At 33.4% G+C, this 19,751-nt stretch overlaps 1 protein-coding gene across 2 annotated transcripts in view; it reads left to right on the plus strand.

Annotated features, from left to right (window-relative positions):
- Sema3a (semaphorin 3A) overlaps positions 1-19,751 on the plus strand; it is a 460,497-nt gene that overhangs the window by 289,029 nt on the left and 151,717 nt on the right. The window lies entirely within an intron of this gene.

Below are 19,751 nucleotides of genomic sequence, written 5' to 3' on the forward strand. Positions count from 1 at the left end.
GACTCACCTTTTCTGAACCTTCTAGAGAGACATCACCTCTAAGACCTTGTGATTCCCAAACTCCTCGACCGCTGGAAGGCAATTGAAAATAGCGATCTCCCTCAGCCTGTCTAACTTTGTGCGATAGAGGGGGTGACCCGCTGCCTGCATTCTGGAAAGCGTTTAAGCAAAGCACATTTCTCCATTTCTCAATCTGTCTTTGAACTTCTCCGTCTCCTAAAAAAAAAAGAAAAAGAAAAAGAAAAAAAGCCATGCCTATCTAGATGGACATGAACCAAAAACAAATCAAATGCCAATTTGCTGGATGCAGAATCACCTCTTAAACTTTATTCCCTGTATTTGTTATGACATTTGTCATGTCTCCCTCTTCCCAGGTCTTCAAGCAAGGGAGGGGTCCCCAGCTCCAATTCGTGAAATTTAGTCAAGTCTGGATCCCAGGTTTGGCTCCAGCTGGGCACTCTGCTTCTCTCACACCCCCCACACCCTGCTCATATGTACAGTCATAAAATCCTAGTATAGTGTACATATGGCATCAACTTTGCTAGTCATGGACAAAGACAGAAACACCATCCACTTATTTCAATAGTAAGTCTTTTATTAGAGAAAAATAGAAAAGAGGCATTTTGAAAAAAATTCCAATCATACAAGAACTTCTGCACAAAGAAACAGAAATAAGTTATTAAAATATATACTTATAGTATTCCAGAGCCATTGTAAGAATCTGGATGTTCTTCCTCAGTAACATGACACATGAAGTATAAACATCTTATTTTTAGTAAATCCAATAACACACTATATTAAGTACTATATATTTAAGGAGGCTAAACTCTCAGGACTGGAAATTAAGATCAGGATTAAAATAGTACTGAGCTAAGCAGTTTTTGATATATTGTTGTTGCTGTTTTTAATGATAAGCTTATATGAATGAGCTAGAAAATGAGGAATTAATACCATTAAATTAATTCAAATGCTAATTCTTCTAGAATATTTAAAAATAGAATATATTCATATTTTCTCTCTTGACAGTTGGCTTGTCAGCATTTTAAACATCTATTTGTTTTAATCTTTAGTAAAATCTATATGCAAAAATCTTTTACATATGAATGAGCATGTCTGTCCTGTGTCTGCTCTGTATCAGTTCCAAAATTAGACTATAGAGATCTAGCAGAAATTCTCTTCATAAATCAAAGTATTTCTATAATCTCCAAAGCAGGGTAAAATGTACACTGTACAATGAAATCATTTCACACATCACTTCAAGCCACATATTTCAGTGGCTTGCCAACAACTTTTACATTTGGTAACGTAAAAACCTTCTCACATCAGTGCTCCTAATGTGGAGGAGCTAGGATCCCCACTGTCCCGTGAGTGTACTTGGGATGATTTGTGCTACAGACAGTGTTTGCAGTTGTAAGATTGCATTTTCACATTTTAATTTCTGACTGAATTTCAAAACGCTTCAATAAGAAAGCATTCCTTAGTTTTATTCAGGCAAAAGAATAGCCTTTTGTCCTAATTCTTGTTAGTTACTATACTGTGAAAATAAGCAGGAAGAGCTCTTGTGAAAAATTCAGTCTTGACATTGGACATTTTCTTAGTCACGTTCTTTACATATTTGAATATCAGTGTTACAATCAGTAAAACTAGAACAATAGTACCTACATCATGAAGTCATTGTAAGGATAATCTAAGAGACGGATATGATAAAGCACCTGGAATGAGGTAGAATTAGATAAATATTAACTTTTTCTTTATCCTATGAAAGGGTTTATAGTTAAACACTTAGCACCAATACTTGTTACAACTTTGCCAATGAGAATGAGTGTAGAATCATTATAGGCCTTAAAAGTATACATTCACTCTGAGTTTATAGCACCTCAGGATCAAATTTGATCTTTATGCCTGTTTTACATTTTCTGGTATAAAAATCACTACTTTCCATTGTGGGACTTGTTCATTCTGGTTTTAGTGTCTCCTCTGCCCCAAGTATCTAATAGCAAAAAAAAAAAGATAAAACTCAGTATATTAAGCCATTAGAACACAATTGTTCACACTTAGCCAGAATGTAAGTCATTGTTTAAAGCAAATGGTAAAATTGGGTCTTTCTAGTCTTCAGATTTTCAGAAGTGTGACTGCTTAGATTGCATCAAGAGCTAAAGAGACTAACCATATTTTTGACAGTTTATTCTCTGATGAAATTATAGTATCATTAAGTAACATACTTCTCCAACTGCAAATTGCCTTAATGTTGGAATGCTTTTCTCTAACTGGTGTGAAGAGGTGGTGTTCTAATTTTATTTCCCCCACAATTACTATGTCAGCTCCCTTGGAAATAAGGCAAAAGGAGAGACAGAGCTTTATGTAGGAGTTTTGCATCTAAAGTGTTTTATTATTTAGCAGGATTTATGTGTAATGATTTCTGAGGGAAAATACATTTGTAAATATCAGTGCTTCCAAAAAGCATCACCTTACTTCTTTCAAATTACTTTAAGATAAAAGTGGTACTGAAAAAGAATCTTTTTTTAAAAATTCTGCTCCTCAAAGATGTAGCATGAACTAATTTAGGTGAACTAATTACTTCTGTAGGTATAGAAACAATCCTTCATTATCACCATAACTGTACCTAGCACTACATTATACATTGAAATTTTATCAACATTACATATTTATAGCAACTTGATAAACAGTTTTTTGAAGTGGATATCTATTATGTATGTTGGCAGATGATTCTGATAGGTTTCTATAAAGAAAGGAAGGTGAGCAAAAAATACAAACTCCTTTTTTGAGAAACAATTTGAAAATGTAACATATTCTGAGTTAATAATACTGTAAAGTCATCCCTCTGTTCAGCAAGTCAAACAAGCCTTTGTTTTTAATTGCATCTTTCATAGAAGCCAACCCTAAACCTAAAACTAACACTAAAACTAAAACTAAAATTCAATTTTTTGTTGAATTTTGAACTATTTTATAAATTTGGGGCTCACTTGTCATTGACAGAACCTAATGTGGATGATTTTCTTCTTTGCTGTCATCTTATAGAATTATTTATAGTCCATATAAAATGTTAAAAATTCTAGGAAAAAAATAACATTCAGGACATTACATTATGCAATATGCATTGATCAGTGAAAGAACAATTAGCATGAAATTTTCTTAGTTTTTTTAAAATTTTTATTCATTCAATCAATTTTTTAAGCATCTGCAGTATGCTAGGCACTGAATTAGGTTCAGGAGGCACAAATGTAGATGGTACTACCAGAATGAAACTTATGATCTATTTGGGGAGAGGGACAGTAAAGAATGGCAAAATAAATGTGTTCTAAATGTGACAAAATAAATAATTCTAACCTACAATAAATGTCATGAATCAAATAGATATTGTGAGGAAATCTAGTAGTGGTACCTATTTTAAGTTGTAACATCAGGGAAGATATTACTAAAGAAATAACATCTAAATTAAAGCATAAAACTCAAGTTAGCCAGTGGAAGGGAAGGTACATGGTTAGAAATTTCCAAACCTAAGTTATAGTGCCTGCTAAAAAACCCAAGATAGGAAAGAACTGTATTGCTAAGTGTGGTAAGGGAGGGAGAAATTAATAAGATACTGGTCATATGATGGCAGAGACTTCAGAACCATTTCTATGGTGGAATTTTTATTCCAAGTTTAGTAGAAAACACCTCAGGAACTTTGAGCAGGGAAGCAACATGACATAATCCATGCTTTAAGGGGGTCCCCGATTCTTCCATGGGGAGAGTGATTAATTAATCCATCGAAGGGTGGTGTCAAATCAGGAACCCTGCTTAGAGTTCTTTTTAGCCTAGGTAAGAGAGAAGAATGTTGATCTAGGATGGTAATGCTGGGAATTGAAAGATGTGTGTAGGTTTGAGATGTAAGGGTAGAATTAACTACGATTTCCAAATTTAGATAATTGCAAGAACTACATGCTTTTCTAGCAATTTCCCCAATTATTAAAATCTCAAAGATGTCTTAGAATATTAAAATTGCTTGACCTAGCTATATGCCTTACATCTTCAGAAAAGTCTTCTAGTTACATTTCATACATACATAAAATCAATTAAAGAAGGTAAAAATCCAGCATTCATCTACTAATTTTCTCCTAGCAGATCTTCTGTCTAGAGTACCCTTAACCTCACTACATATTAGTCACTGTGTGATTGTCGACAATATCAATTAAACCTTCCATGTGAATTTTCAAATTAACTCAACTGAGCTCTGAACTCAAGATTTTTGAGGCCTCTGCAGATGTTATTCATTTCTTAAGAGTGAAGTATGATATTTCAAAGGGTGTAGTCATTTTGCTGTGTGGAAAATCATTCATAGTAGTTATACCTACATTTTTGCACATAAAATGTAGGTAAAGTATTATAAGAATACATGCTAAAGTATTATAAGAATTTTGGAGAAGTTGAGGTATTATTATGAAGGAAAAGTAACAAATTTTAATATCTGAAGGAATTTTAATGATCAACATTGCTTCAACTATAATTCAAAATGTGCGTTTTTTACCTGATTCGTATGTTCCAGGTAATGTCAAAATTACAGAGAGAATTCAATCATTTGATCAAAATGTACCAACTTCAAAATTATAATGCTGATTGCTGCTTTTTTAGGAATTCCAAGAAAAAAGTAAAGTATTCCATACATGTATTTTGAATCAGTGCTGGCATGAAAAAGACATTTCAAGTGTAGCCATAATACTGTAGGTGAAAAGGTTGGTTACAAGTAAGAATTTGATAATAATATATTGTTAAGTAGTCTTTGTGATAATGTTATAGAGAGCTTACTTAACAAAAGAAACTGAAATGTTCTTGAAAACATTAACATTTTATGGGCCAGGATAGAGGACTGTGAGTTCAATTTAAATAAATATATGGAGAAAAAATCCTACTGCTAGAACACACAGCTGCTAAAAAGCATAATCTTTGCACATACATTTCATGTCTTTTTGACATGTGTATCTTCAATGTATACAGAGTTATATACATACAAACTTTCCCACAGAAGCATGGCACATACGCAGAATAGGAATGTGCATTTTACAAACAATCCTACATACACCACCCAGACAATAAATACTCAATGATAATACTGTCTTTTTGTGGCCTACTCAATTATACCACAATACTCTAAATTATTTTTCTAATGGATTATCTGAAGATGCTTTCAAGTCATACAATGGTCCAAGATGCTGTCATGGCATAAGGACTAGCATTTTATTAAGTGTCACAATTTCAAGCATTCATGATTACCTGTCATGAGTAAAATTAAGAAAGATTAATTTTGTGAATAAGACTCTTCAGTGGAGGCTTCAAACAGGACTGAGTCCAAATTACCAAGTAGTTGTCAGGAGCAAAAAATGAAAAATTTTGATCAGATACATACCCCAGGAAATCAAAATATACAAGACTCCTTTCTTTCTTTTCTTTTCTTGCTTTTTTCCTCCTTTCTTTCTTTCTTTTTCTTTCTCTTTCTTTCTCTTTCTTTCTTTCTCTCTCTCTCTCTCTCTCTCTCTCTCTCTCTCTCTCTCTCTTTCTCTCTCTCTCTCTCTCTCTCTCTCTCTCCCTCTCCCTCTCCCTCTCCCTCTCCCTCTCCCTCTCCCTCTCCCTCTCCCTCTCCCTCCCTCCCTTCCTTTCTTGTACCAGATGTGTCATGGAAATATCAAATACCTTTTATTTCAGAGAAGAAAATGACAAAACAAAAAATCAAATAAAACCAGTCTTGAGTTTTCCAGACATTTAAAAAAATTGTAGTCATTATAGCATCTTCAAAAAAAAAAGGCCTTATTAATATTCAGACATTACATCATTCTTTTTCTTTATAAACTTGCCTGAGAAATATTTAGGGGCAGGTATTTTACATGTGCTCTGACAGAGGCAGAGAAAGACCCGGGATCTTGCCAGTAGCTGCATCATAAATCAGTCACAGATTTAAACAATAGTGTTCAGAACAAAAACTGAACTTTCTCAATCATTCCTATCTTTATAGTTAAGCTAGAGACATTGAAAGTAAAAATCATATTGTTTGAATTAAATATAAAAAAAGGTTTATCAACATAATGAAAAGATCTCAGCATATCACACTAGCAAATACAGTACCTATTTTAAACATCATTTTATTAGAAAATTCAGGGAAGAAATATATTTCAAACTTTTTGACTTTGATCTTTCTTATTCTCCCATCCCAGATTAAAATAAGGTTATGAGTATAAAAGAGAAAACAGTAATACAAAGCAAGAAGACTGCATCCCTAAGGTGAGGCTTTGTTTAAGTATACACAATTTAGAATCTGACCAAGAGAAATTTCTGCAGCAGAAAAGATGGCATATGGAAGGTCAAGTGTTTTTGTCAAGTTGTTTCAGAAGAACAAGATACACCTGGGTAAAGCCCACTAACTTCTTAAAAGGTGGACATTGCAGACTAGTAAGGTATAGAGTTTGATAAGAACTACAGTGCATCCCAATTCTCACAGAAAGAATGGAGTAAATTTTTTTAAAAGTAGCTATAAAAATCTAGTGGGAATTGAGCACATTTGAATCTAATTAAAAGAGACACTATTTTATGTAGTCCTGGGCATGCTGATCCAACCATATGAAGAATCCTGCATAATGAAAATCTTGCATGGGAAAGAGTGTTGATAGATAGGTCTTTGGTTGGAAGTATGAGGTCACTGGTTTATATCCTGAGGAGAAAACCTGGACTTATTCCATGAAAAGCAGCTGCTTTTGTAAAATGTAATGTCTTGCACACAAATGGAATTAAAGTAGCTACTGTCATTTTAAGGATTCCACAACACTCAGAGAGGTGGACATTTGGATCAAGCATTTCAGACATGCAGCTTTGACAAGAAAATATAATTTTCCTTGAAATAAATCAATAGCAGAAAGGCTTGACGGAAAATACATTGATTTAGATCTTTTTTTACTTTTTAAAAAAATATCTCTTAAAACTGACAGCAAACATAAAGTGGCTTATGTTTTATTTTGCAGTTGTCACATGATTTAAATTCTAGGAAAACATCCAAAATTTAAATTCAGACAATGTGAATTAACTAATTTCAGCTGAATCAGATTAAATATTTATTGCACTGATTTCATCACCTTCCTCAGTGTTCTAGTTGTCATTTTCTTTTATTTAGAAACTTGATCTTTAAGCTTGAAAGGGACTGGAGGAATAGCTCAAGTGGTAGAACACCTACCTAGTGAGTACAAGGCCTCTGAGTTCAAACCCGCCAGTACTAACAAAATAAATAAATAATTAGATAGGCAGATAAATAAATAAGTAAATAACTAAAGTAGGCAAGATACATTGTACATTTAATAAATAAATAAAAATAAAATAAGCTAACATTATGCTAAAGAATATGTTTAAAATGCAGGGCATGATTATTGTAATTCTGTTAACTTCCAAAGTTATAGCAATGGCAGACAACATTGAAATACAGTGATGTTGTGAGTCCTACCTGTGATCCCAGATACTAAGGAGGTGGTGATTGAGAGAATCTCAGTTCAAGGCCAGTCCTGGGTCAAAATTTAGCTACACTCCCATCTCAACAAAAAAGCTGGGCAAGCATGGAGGTGTATGCATCATCCCAGGTACTGACAGAGACATAAATAGGAGGATTGCTGTCCTGACCACTCAGGCAAAAACCATCAGACCCTATCTAAAAAATTACTGAAGCAAAACGGGCTGGGGTGTGGTTCAAGTGGCACAGCACCTGCCCAGCAAGTGTGACCCTGAGATCAAACCCTGGTACTGCCAAAAAAAAAAGAAAAAAAAGTACAAAGAAAGAAATTGGTCTGTATTCATTTTCAGAATAAGCCTAGGCTGTGTCCATGATTTTAAAATAATTCCGATCAGACAGTTTTCCCCAAAATACAGAAGAACCCAGTACCTATCCATAAATACCATATTTTAATAATCGAAGTTTGACAACAGTAAGACAATATCTCCCTCTTTAATACAGAAGTTCTGCTATAATAAAAAGAATGGGTTCTATGTCAGACATAGCTGGGAAGCATAGGGTTTAATAACATTTTTAACGAAAATTTCTTTATAGCCCAACCTCCCTAAAACTGGAATATGTTCATTTTAAGTGTAATATCATGAAGTATGTATTCTTTCCCTAACCTCATTTTTCTCAGGGAACTCTTTATTATATGGAATGGTAAAGAAAACTGGAGATTTATAGACATACCAGTAAATGGTCATTTACTCATTAACATGTTTGTTTGCTTTCATCAAGCAAATAAGCATGGTCAAATGTTTCTACACACACACAACGTCACAAATGTTACAAGGAAAATGTTTTCTAACTTATGTTTAAGATATTTAAGGTTTTATACCAACATGCCTCGTTTGTTTAGTTTTCTATTTTACAACTTTTGAAAGTTGTAAGGAGGAGGGAGCCAACAAAGGCAGTATAATTGAAAATTAACTTCACCACAGTAACATTTTGAACCTCAAATTATATATCTATATGAAAGAGGTAGGTTTATTTAAATAACAACAAAAAATAAAAGAATAGCCACAAAAATAGTTTAGGGCTACTTATAAGGATCCATTTAAACATAGAAATTAAAACTCATTTTAAAAATATTTTATAGTCCTTCCTTTGAGAAGAAAGTATGCATTTTTCTGTTGCTATTTTGTTCTCATGATATGGTTATAAGGAAAGACTTCTGAAGTCAATGTGAACTCTGCTTCAGAGTGTATTAAATCAATGTGTGTAGTTTTCCCTGAATGCTGCAAGTGGCCTGATGATAGTACAAATGCTCCCTCTTCCTTTGATGTCTACAAAGATGATAACCAACTGTATGTATGTGGATGATGTACCTTCCCTGGGAGACCCACTTTGATTTCAAGTCTGTTGATAATTGGTACTTTTTGCAACAAGAATGTTTTCAACTACCTGACTCAGACTTGCATGGCAGTATCACTTACTGATTCTTGACAGCTAATGAAGTGGCAAAGCAGAGCTGATAAACTCCAGAACTCACCAAAGGGGTCAGGTGAAGCATTTTCTTAGATTCTGATTTGCTAAATGAGGTGGAAGTCATTAAGCTCATCAAACAAAGTCGGCTATGAACTCTTAAACTAATTTCTTGATTTTTTTAAAAAGTAGAAGCAATATCCCCAACTTCAGTTCTTGGAAATGATAAAGCAACAGAGTTAAAATGAGATAGGGCTAGACTTTTTTTTTCTTTATATTAATTGTCTGATTCTACAGTTTCTGCAATTGTTGACCTTCCTCACTAATGGCATTTAGCCTAATAAGAAACAAATGTCTATTTTAAATAATGTCCTTATAGGAAATTATGGAAATCTTATGAAAAATGTATTGCCACTTAGGGACATAGCAAAAATACATAATTTCAGCTTTTAAAGCAAATTTTGTGAGGGGAAATATATAGATTATTTTTATAACATATGTAATTAATATATTTTCATATATTAATTTGAAAGGAAAGACTAAAAAATAATACCTATTAGGTATCCTATAAGAAATAATTATTTTAATTTCAAATATATAAAATCATTTCTATAACTTAATTCAAGACTTGTTAATGACTGTATTGTTATAAAGAAGCAATTGGCAAAGATACTCTTTTCATTCTTTACATGCAAAACTTATTAAGTACCATGAAAATGAAAGAATTAAGACATCAGAGACCTTAGCTAGTGTTACATGACTCTTTCAGTTGCTCACCTTGGACTGCTTTAGGGTTTTTTAGAACTTAATAACACTAGCACACATTTACTCTTCCTTCATACGTAAGGGAAAATTTTACGTTTAGTCACTACCTTCATACTAATGGGAGTGTTATAGCCAGCAGGGATTAAAGGAGGATCATATTTCACTCTAAACAATGTTTATTTCTTGCAATTCTAACATTGCAGTTAGGAACATAACAATGGTTTTTTTTATAGAAAAAGTTTAATGAAAAATCAATTTATGCTATTTTCCCCAAAATCTTGAAGAAGAGATCTGGTTCTGAATTAGACCTTTGTAGTTGACAGAATGTCTGTGTGTCCTGCAGTGGTTTAGAGAATCTTTACTATCTATTGTCCTGTCTAGCCCAGAGGTGTGCTTGATTTAATGGGCCCTAGGAGAGCAAAGATTTTCAACAAACTAGCTGGATTTTTAGCTTTATTCTGGGGAATCATGAATGTCCTTAGGGGTCTTAAACCAAACCTGGCTCCCATTATAGTTCTCAATCCCATAACCATTTCTAAACATGATCCAATTTTATACTATTATGTTTACAGCAGAAAGTATTTAGAAAATAAAATAGAGCAATTTAAATATGTCTTATTTGCTATGCAAGATAAAATGCTTAAATTGTCTTCTTTCCCCTATGCCATCAAAATAAACCTGAAATTAATTCAATCAGATAATTTTGCCAAAACAATTTTTAGGGAGACCTGTATGTAGGAAAACTTAATCTTATCTAAATTATCTATATGAAAATCATATTTCCATCTTTTATTTGCACATATAGAAAAAATATAAATGTCAATTGTAATTATAAAAAGTGTCCAGTCCAAAATTAAAGTACACTATTACAAAAGAAAAATTTATAATGTCCCATCAAAATTAGGCCATTATTGTCAATAAGATTGCAAATGTACCCAGAACACTTGTATAGTTTTTTCCAGAGATTGTTTTAATTAATTGGTTCTCAACATATACCTCTTGATTTCCTTCCCATACTTCTGCAGAGAACTGTGATTCTAATAGAATTCTTTTATGGGTAAGCCTGAAACCTTCATAATAAAATTATGTATTCTAGCTGGAGGAGCAGGAATGATATGGCCAGGAATTACATATGAATGTTCTCAAGAAGGAAGGAAGCACACTTCTCTGTCCTTCTGGTTACTTGATTGATTCTTAAGTATATATCCGTATGATCTAGTAGATTTTCTAGTGACCATGTCTTCCCCCTTATGGTGGGAATCTCCTAGAGTCTTGTTTCAAATCAAAAAAGAGAGTTCATGAACACCAAAATGAGTATTTTCTCCAGTGTGTTCGAACTTAAATCACCTTGAGTCAGTGAATTGGAAGACCTGTTTTCATAACACAAATGTGTGTTGGAATGGAAATGATGGAAATACACCAGATGGATATTCAATTCCTTTCTTCCAATTTCAAGGCTCTTTTTACTCAACATTAGAACAATTCAACTACATTGTTTTTAAGTAATTTTTTAAAAGATTTTTTTGGACATTTGCAACAGAGAGTGGGTGATTGAGTAGTTTATCACTATTTAACTCTCCATATGTGAATTATTTTCTACTGTTTTACTATTGAAAAATGTAGTATAAACTCGTAATGTGTAGAAGTGCTATGATTTAACACTTTACTATGTACAATGTAATATATGCCAATAATAAAAGAAAACATGATTTCTTATAGTCATGTGAAATCTAGTTATCTAAAGCACACTCAGAAACATATGTTGTGTTACATGTAAATAAGTGGCCAAGATTGTGTGAAAAATTAGATTTTCAACCGTATGAAACAGAAGAGCCCCTCCTTTTTTGTTTTCATAATGATAATGAAATGCAATGCTCACTACCCATTATTTACTGAAGGTAGGCTGGCTGCTAATAGATACCAAACTATAAAGTAGTCTCACAAATAATGAAAACATAAGAATCCGAAACAGTTTTGATCTCTGAATTACTAGCCTATCTCAAAACACTTAATAATAAGAGAAGGGCATTTTAAAAGAAGGATCTATGATTTAATTCAAAATTTATACGATTATCTATTTCACAAGAAAAGAGTGAAAAAAAAAAGAGTGATCAATAACAATGCTTATTTGAATTAGCTATATTTGTCCACATTAAAACATTTAGTTGTCTTACATAGTAACTCCATTTAAATTATGTTTACTCTTCTAAAAGTAGTAAAAATTTATATTGTGCATTTGTTTTGTAAATTGTTTTCAACTTTTATTTTTTGCATGGATACCTGTACCAAAAACCATCGTCACTAACAAGGATCAGGCAAAAAAAAAATGAAGATAAAATTTAAAGTCAAAAACTTTCCAAACATTTCTTTAGAAAGAGCATAGAATGTTGGATTTTTTTTTTCTTTTGGCAGTACTGGGGGTTGAACTAGAAAGAGTGTAGAACTGAGCATTAAATGATATATAGTTGTATGTGACTTCTGTAGCTATTAATGGTAAAATTACTTATGACTCTTAAAAATGCAAGTAATCACTACTGATGAATGGATTAAGAAAATGTATTTATATGCAATGGAATTTTACTTAGCCACAAAGAAGAATGAAATGTTGTCATTTGCAGGTAAATGAAGGGATTTGAAGAATATCATCTTAAGTGAAGTTAGCCAGGTTCAGAAGGCCAAAGTTGCATTTCTCTCATGTGTGGAATATAGACCTAATTCAAATACAGACATGTTAAATGGAAGTCACATACAAGAGGGGGAGGGTAAAAGAAGGAAGTTAAGGAGGTGAATATGGTTGATGAACTCTCTATACAAGAATAATATAACATTTTTAAACTTGTTGAAACTACCATAAGAAAGGGACTAAGTGTAGAAAGAAGAAAAATGGAGAAGATGAACCAATTCAGGCTTATAATACTCACAAACACACACACACACACACACACATGCACACACACACACGGAAGTGCCACAAGGAAACCCTATGTGTAACTATCTTAAATAAGGAAAAATGTCACTTGTTTTTCTTTTACAAATCAGAGAACAGGAAAGCAGAACAGGTCCTGTGGGGGAAGGAGGGGAAGAGGTGGGGAAAGGTTATAAGAAGGTGCATATGGTACAAATATTGTGTACACATATAGGCAAATAGGAAAATAAGACCTTTTGAAGCTATTCCAGAAATGGGGGGGGGAGGAGGTATAAAGGAGAATGATGGAGGGGGTGAATTCAACTGATATATTTGATACATTGTAAGAACTTTTGTAAATGCCACAATGTATCCCCCACCCAGCACAACAATGTTTAAAAAATCCAAGTTACCAGACTTTAAGCCAGTCAGTCTAAAGATCCTTCTAGATCTCAAATTCAATGACTGGTTACCTAGTTAGTTAATGCTTATAGATATAGTTTGACTCATATGACATTGTACTAACCTTATATCTAAGGCATGCTCTTAATCCTCATGTGACAGACAGGCATGTAGTTAATGCATCAGTGTGTACCTGAAATGGGGCATCAGAGGCTAATCTTCAAGACTTTGTTTGGAGAGGTGGCTTCTAATTGTTCCCTGAAGCAAAGGGAAAATGAACTAAAAGCAGGAAGGGGCAAATCAGGTTTACTTCTGTAAATTGGCTTTTAGAAGTGAGGAAACTTATAAGAACATACATAAAATAAGGTAGCAAGGGAAGATTAGGGGACCACAACTTTTGTCAGAAAGCACTGGGGCAAAGGACCTGGGCATTTTATTTTGTTTTGTTTTAATAAAAATATTATTAAAATATGCTCTGGTTAATTTCCATGTTGAACATATTGAAGTTGCAGGAAATGTAGATAGAGTACTAGTTAAGCTGCTATTGAAGTAGTTTTTGTGATCAATGCTACTGGCAAAACAGGACTCTCAAAAAATTTGGTCATATGATTGTTATATGTAAAAATAACATAATAATGCTTAGCATGTAGAATTAAAAATAACCATTTTATTGCTAGGTTATATTAATTAAGGGCTTGATACAATTTTATGAGTCATTTGAACTTAATATGTAACTAACTAGAAAAACTAGTACATACTTGGCATATAATGTATATTTCCTCAATTGTTTTTCCGTAGATGTTTGTTATTACATTTATATCTCTGAGTTTTTGCTGTATTTTAAGAAATAAAATGTGTTTCACGTAGTATTTATTGAGACACTTGCTTCTATGTGCCAGAACTTGGTTTATGCCAGGAGCAGTTTCTATACAAACAAGGAAACGTAGCATATTTTAACTCTAGAAGTACAGCTAGACAAATAAAGGAGTGAAAATCCACCTATGTATGGGGTACTGTGACAAAGACTATGGCAGACTTTCTCTTACAAGATCAGAGATTTCACAGTAGAGACCAGACCTGGATTATAAAAGGTAAATCTAATCACCTGTGCAGGTGAGGAATGAAGATGGAGAGAATTTGGAATTAAAGAACACTCTAATTTTCCGGAATATAAATGGAAGTAATCCTCTGTGTGTAAATATATTCATATTTTTTTATGTATAAGTAAACATACATATACATATGTACAAAAACTCTATTAGTGAATAGACCAACAAAAAATGAGTGTGGACGAGAAACAGAGCACAAATCATGTAGATATTAAAGTTTTCTAGGCAGATTATAAGGAGGCAAGTTATATTTTATCTGAGTGAATTTCATTCTTAAAAAGTTGTTATGGCTATAGTTTCTGGAAGTAAGCTCTATTTCCTTAAATATGTCATGCTTGGAAATGTCTAATGACATCTCTTACTAAAGACAAGCTACTGGGTATGAAATTATTTAGTCACATATGTTTTCACTTGGGTATTTAGAGTGGTTTTGTTGTTGTTGTTGTTGTTTGTTTTTTGTGGTACTGGAGTTTGAATTCAGGGCCTACACCTTAAGCCACTCCACCAACCCTTTTTTATGGTGGGATTTTTTTTTGAGATAGGTTCTCAAGAACTATTTCCCCAGGGCTGGCTTTGAATCACAATCCTCCTGATCTCTGCCTCCTGAGTAGATAAGATTACAGGTGTGAACCACTGGCACCCAGCTCACTTGGGTATTTGTATAAATTACTTCTCTATTTGGGGGCAACTTGTTCTGTTTCAAAGAAGTGTGAAGTCCTACCTGATTTCTTCCCTTATGTACATGACTCAAAGTTTCCTCATGGCTTCTGGATGCATTCTTCCTTTGTTTAGTAACTCTCATAATTATTCCTTTCGTAAGATTATATTTTACTTGAAGACAGTGACCTTTCACTCTGTAAATTCAAGTATATTTTTAGACTTCATTTCCATACCTGTTTTTAATTCCTATAATCTCACTAATCAATTTTATCTATTTTGAATAAAATTTGATTTTATCATTTTTAGTTTAAAATGTATGCATCCAGAATGAGTCCTATTTCAGTTATTTTTCTTGCCTACGTTGTTCATTCACATTTTGGTGAACTTCTTTTCCTTCTTCTGACAATGAGTCACTGAGCTGGATCTCACAGCTTGCCAGTACTGTTTTAACTTGGAAACACGTCGCAAAATCTGTCTTGTATTTTCTTATGTGAATACACCTCACTTCATTTTTTCCATTATTTGATGTTTGGTGTGATTCTCATGAAATCTCATAAGGGACAAACTATGGAATAGTTTGGGATTCACTCCTGCCTTCACTGTACTTTACCTCTATGGGTATTTACTAAAGTATCTTTTAGTAGAAAAAAATGCATGCATAATTAATGCTGTGTATGCACATTTTCCAATAATATTATAGCCACAGAGATTTCTAGAGTTGTTTCTTTAATAAAAGTATTTGTGGATGAAATATCTATGACTCATTATCCCCGTGTTTACTAATTCTATCCTACCTAGATAGCTATATACCAGATTTCAGCATCTTATATAAAAATGCTTCAAGGTTCTCTGTATTTCATACATTCTCTTAATATTAATATTCCATTGCTAATTTTCCTCTCTTCATTTAATGCATGTATATCTTCCTCTTTGTACTTTTCTTTTTTTCCCACCATGAGATTCAGGAAGGAGGATAGAATAAAAATGTCTTTATTCTTGTCATCTTTGACGAGCAGAAAGTATATTTGTTTTGTGGAAAGTCTACTCTGGAGGAAGTGCATTGCATAGCTTGTTGATATAAATCTAGAGAGGAAGTTCTGTTAGAAGATAGTTACAATAATTCAGGGAAGATATTATGGGGACTCAAACTATAACACTGTATGTAAGCAAAGCAAAACACAGTGCAAATTATTGTGTTAAGCAAAACAACAGTGATAAATTGGATCTGTGGATGGTGAAGAGGCTCTGGTTTGCGTGAAGCTCTTTGGATAAGTGGATATTTGTAGCTAACTTAAAACATACAGAAATTTGATGATGTCAGTAATGAGAAGAAGAAAAGGGAGTGAGTTTCGTGTAAGTTGAACAGACTCTGAGATGCTTGTGCAACATCTGAAAAGGTTCTAGAAACCTTTGTCTGGCCTTTGGGGATAGTCTGTCTCAGAAGAAATCCATTTCAGACATGTCAAAATGCTGCTCATGGTCAAGGCTATAGTTGTAGATATGATTGCCCACAGAGTTACTATTGTGCAAAAAGACCAAGTTCACAGCAAATAAAATAATATAGATATCGAAAGAGGCTGTTATCTAAAGCGAGTTATGTGGTAATGAGAGGTAACCAAACTTTTTAATAATCAGTTTTTAATATTCTTAATATTCACTAAAGTGTGCCCTTCTTAAAGACAGTATGGAAAAAATCAGGAGGAACTTGACTTTTGGTGCCAGATGGAAATAGATAACTTGAATCAATCTCCTTGTGAGAAAAATGGAACTGAGAATCTCCACCTCACTGTACAGTGAGGCATAAATGAATATTCATATACATCATTAAGCAGTTTTTGGCATATGTTGGTCTTTTACAATGTGGTTCTTTATTACTGTCTTCTGTTCTTCATGCATGTCCTGTGAATGAAATGTTCTGGCACATCTCATTTTTCTGGTGAAAGTTCTATAAATTTTTTAAGGCCAGGTTTAATTGCCAAGCTTCTTTTCTGAAGATTATCCATTTCTCCTTGTGGAATTTCTCTTCTTTTGGTTCCCTTAGCTCTTGTAGTCCTCTTTTTACAGTTGTTGTTGATTTAGTTTTTGCTTCTCCAAAGAACATTTGTCTGCCTTTCCATCAAGGTTCTATTACTCTTCATACTCCATATACTCCTTAACTAATGTCTATCTGTTACTGAATATGTGTTTTTTTGAATTAGTTGGTGAATGACCATTGAGTGGTACAAATCTGCACTACCACTTGTTTGTGAACAACTTACTTTCCATAGGGACTCCCTCATTACAAGCAGTGGGACACAGATTTCTAGCCTCAGACTGAGAATGGATCTCTACCCAAAGCCTAAGTGTGGGCATCTTCTATCTTTTTTGGGGAGTCTAATTCAAATATTGATTATGCATGTAAATTATTAGTAAAAAGCATCCAGCAGAGAGGAGTCCTCACATAAATTCAGTGGGGCAGAGACATTAGAGATAAGACCATCTGCAATTACAAAAAGATAATCTGGAAGAAGAATTTGGAAATAAAAATATTCTAGCCAAAGGTAAGGGCTGCACTTTTGAGACTGATGTGGCATATGCTACAGGCTAGAGAGGGTAGGAAAGGCAAGTGCACTTCAGTTCAGGATATGTAAACTTGTTGAGTATTTTCAGGATTACTGTTACTGAAATTAGGAAATAGTTTTATAAACATAGTCAAGCAATATTTACCAAATTTATAAATTGATAGAATATACTCAGAATCACCAAATAGCTAAGAGGACATAGACAACCCCTGAAATTGGCTCTATCTATGTACTGACAAAATGCAGTGTACCAAAATGTAAGAGCAAAGTTCATCATCCACAGTGTGTACTACAGCAGAAATGGCCAAACATCAGCCAGTGGAAAGATACTAATTGTCTGTGAAGAAAACTATAAAAACTAGTACTTGGTATAATAAGAAATTTAAACTGAAAATAATTTGACTTTTCCCTTTGGTAAGTTTACTCAGCTCTAAATATTATCTTTTGGTTTTTGATCTTTCTGCCCATTTTGTTAGTAAAATGAGATGTCTCCTTTTTTGCACATAATGGTGAAAAGAAATAGCACTTATTTTTGTTTTCTTCTTATAATACAACAGAAAGTTGTGAACTCTGCCTCAATTTTACCTTTGGAAAATTTTCGTTCAGTAAGAGAGAGAGACAGAGACAGAGGCAGAGACAGAGGCAGAGGCAGAGACAGAGACAGAGAAAAATCTAGAAAGCACTAAAATATAGAAAAGTTTTAGTGCTGTACTGAACATTCCAATACTTACAGATATCTGGAGGATGTGGTCATCTTTTAGCCAAAATGTTTTGGTGTATGATAGACTCAGTCTTTGACTATTTTAAATGGGATGTTTGTTGTATGTAAAGGACAAAGTTCAAATCACAGAGAATAGAACAAGCCCAAAGCTATCAATGAACAGAGGCAATTCATTTGAGTATATCAACTTGTGGGATCCTGTTAACTTTCATGCTGTAAATCTTAGAGAACTTTTTTGTAATAGACCCAGCCACCCAACATGCACTGTACAACTGAGAGGGAGAGAGAGTATAACAGAAGTAAGAAATATAAAGAACAGGGTGACTTTTGATTTGGATTATTCTTAAAATAAAAAACATTTTAAGACCATTACATTTAGCATTATATTACATTGATAATTAGTATTAATGTACATCGTTACATATCTCTTTTCATTTATCCACTCATCATACAAAATTACTAATGTTGACAAGCTAGTACCTGTTATCTTTAGAATATTAAATGTCTTCCTAAAACAAAAGGCTTGTTTGTTGAAGGCTTGGTCCCAGCTTGTAGCATTCATTGAGAGGTGATTGAATTGTGAAGGCTCTGATCTAACCAATGGAATAATTCATTGATGGGTTCATAGTTTGATGGCATTTTGGGAGGTGATTGGAACTAGGAGGTGGGTCCTAGTTGGAGGAAGTAGGTCAGTGAGGGCATTCCTTTACAGGGTTTATCTTGTCTTTGACTACTTTCTGTCTCTTCCTGTTTCCTAGCTGCCTTCCTCTTTTCCTCCTCTCTCTTCCTTCCTTCCTTCCTCCCTTCGTCACTCCTTCCCTCCCTTCTTTCCTCCCATCTTTTCTTCCTTCCTTCCTTCATTCCTTCTTTCCTGGGCTGTACTGAAGAAATCAGAAGTACAGCTTTAAGCTATTTGTTTTCAATTCTTGAAATTTTGTCTATAAGATAAGAAAATATATGCATAGATATACATCCAATTAAAGTTTTCTAATCTAGTAATATATAAAAGAAGTATGTGGATTGTGGATAATAAGTTCTTAGTGTTATTTTTCCTAAGATGAGGGAATGTTAATATCAGCAAATAAGTCATTATATGAATGGTTAAGTTAATCAGCAATGTGTGAATTTTTGAAAAAAACTGTAACAAGATCTATGAAATGCTTTGGAGATTGCTTCTGAAGTCACTTTAGGAGTGGATGATGTTTTGAGGCCAAACTGAAGTATACAGTTTATTTTCCTGCATGATAGAGGACATGAGGAGGAGTATCAGGGAAAGGTCTAAACTCAGATGATACCGACCTGACTTTTAATGTTATGTTAAAAGTTTGAACTTTATCAACTATTGAAATCACATTTTTAATAATAAGATGGAGAAATGAACAAAGCAAGACAATCTATCACATGGTTAATATTTGTTTCCTCAAAAAACATTCCGCATTGCTGCTTTTTCTCCTTGGAAGGATATTATACCTTTTGTGGATTCTGGTGCAATTTTGCCACAGCATGTACACAAATAAAAAGAGAACACAAAACAGACATTATAAAAAAAAGAATATCTTCATAAAATTCTCAAATAAGGTTCTCTCTACATGTTGGATACAAAGGATCTATGCACTGGAGTTAATGATTTAATATTTAAAAGACATATTAAAGTAGTTCAATAAAAGCCTTTAATCAA

The sequence above is a fragment of the Castor canadensis genome, chromosome 2 (assembly GCF_047511655.1).
Source record: "Castor canadensis chromosome 2, mCasCan1.hap1v2, whole genome shotgun sequence".
NCBI classification, from domain to species: domain Eukaryota; kingdom Metazoa; phylum Chordata; class Mammalia; order Rodentia; family Castoridae; genus Castor; species Castor canadensis.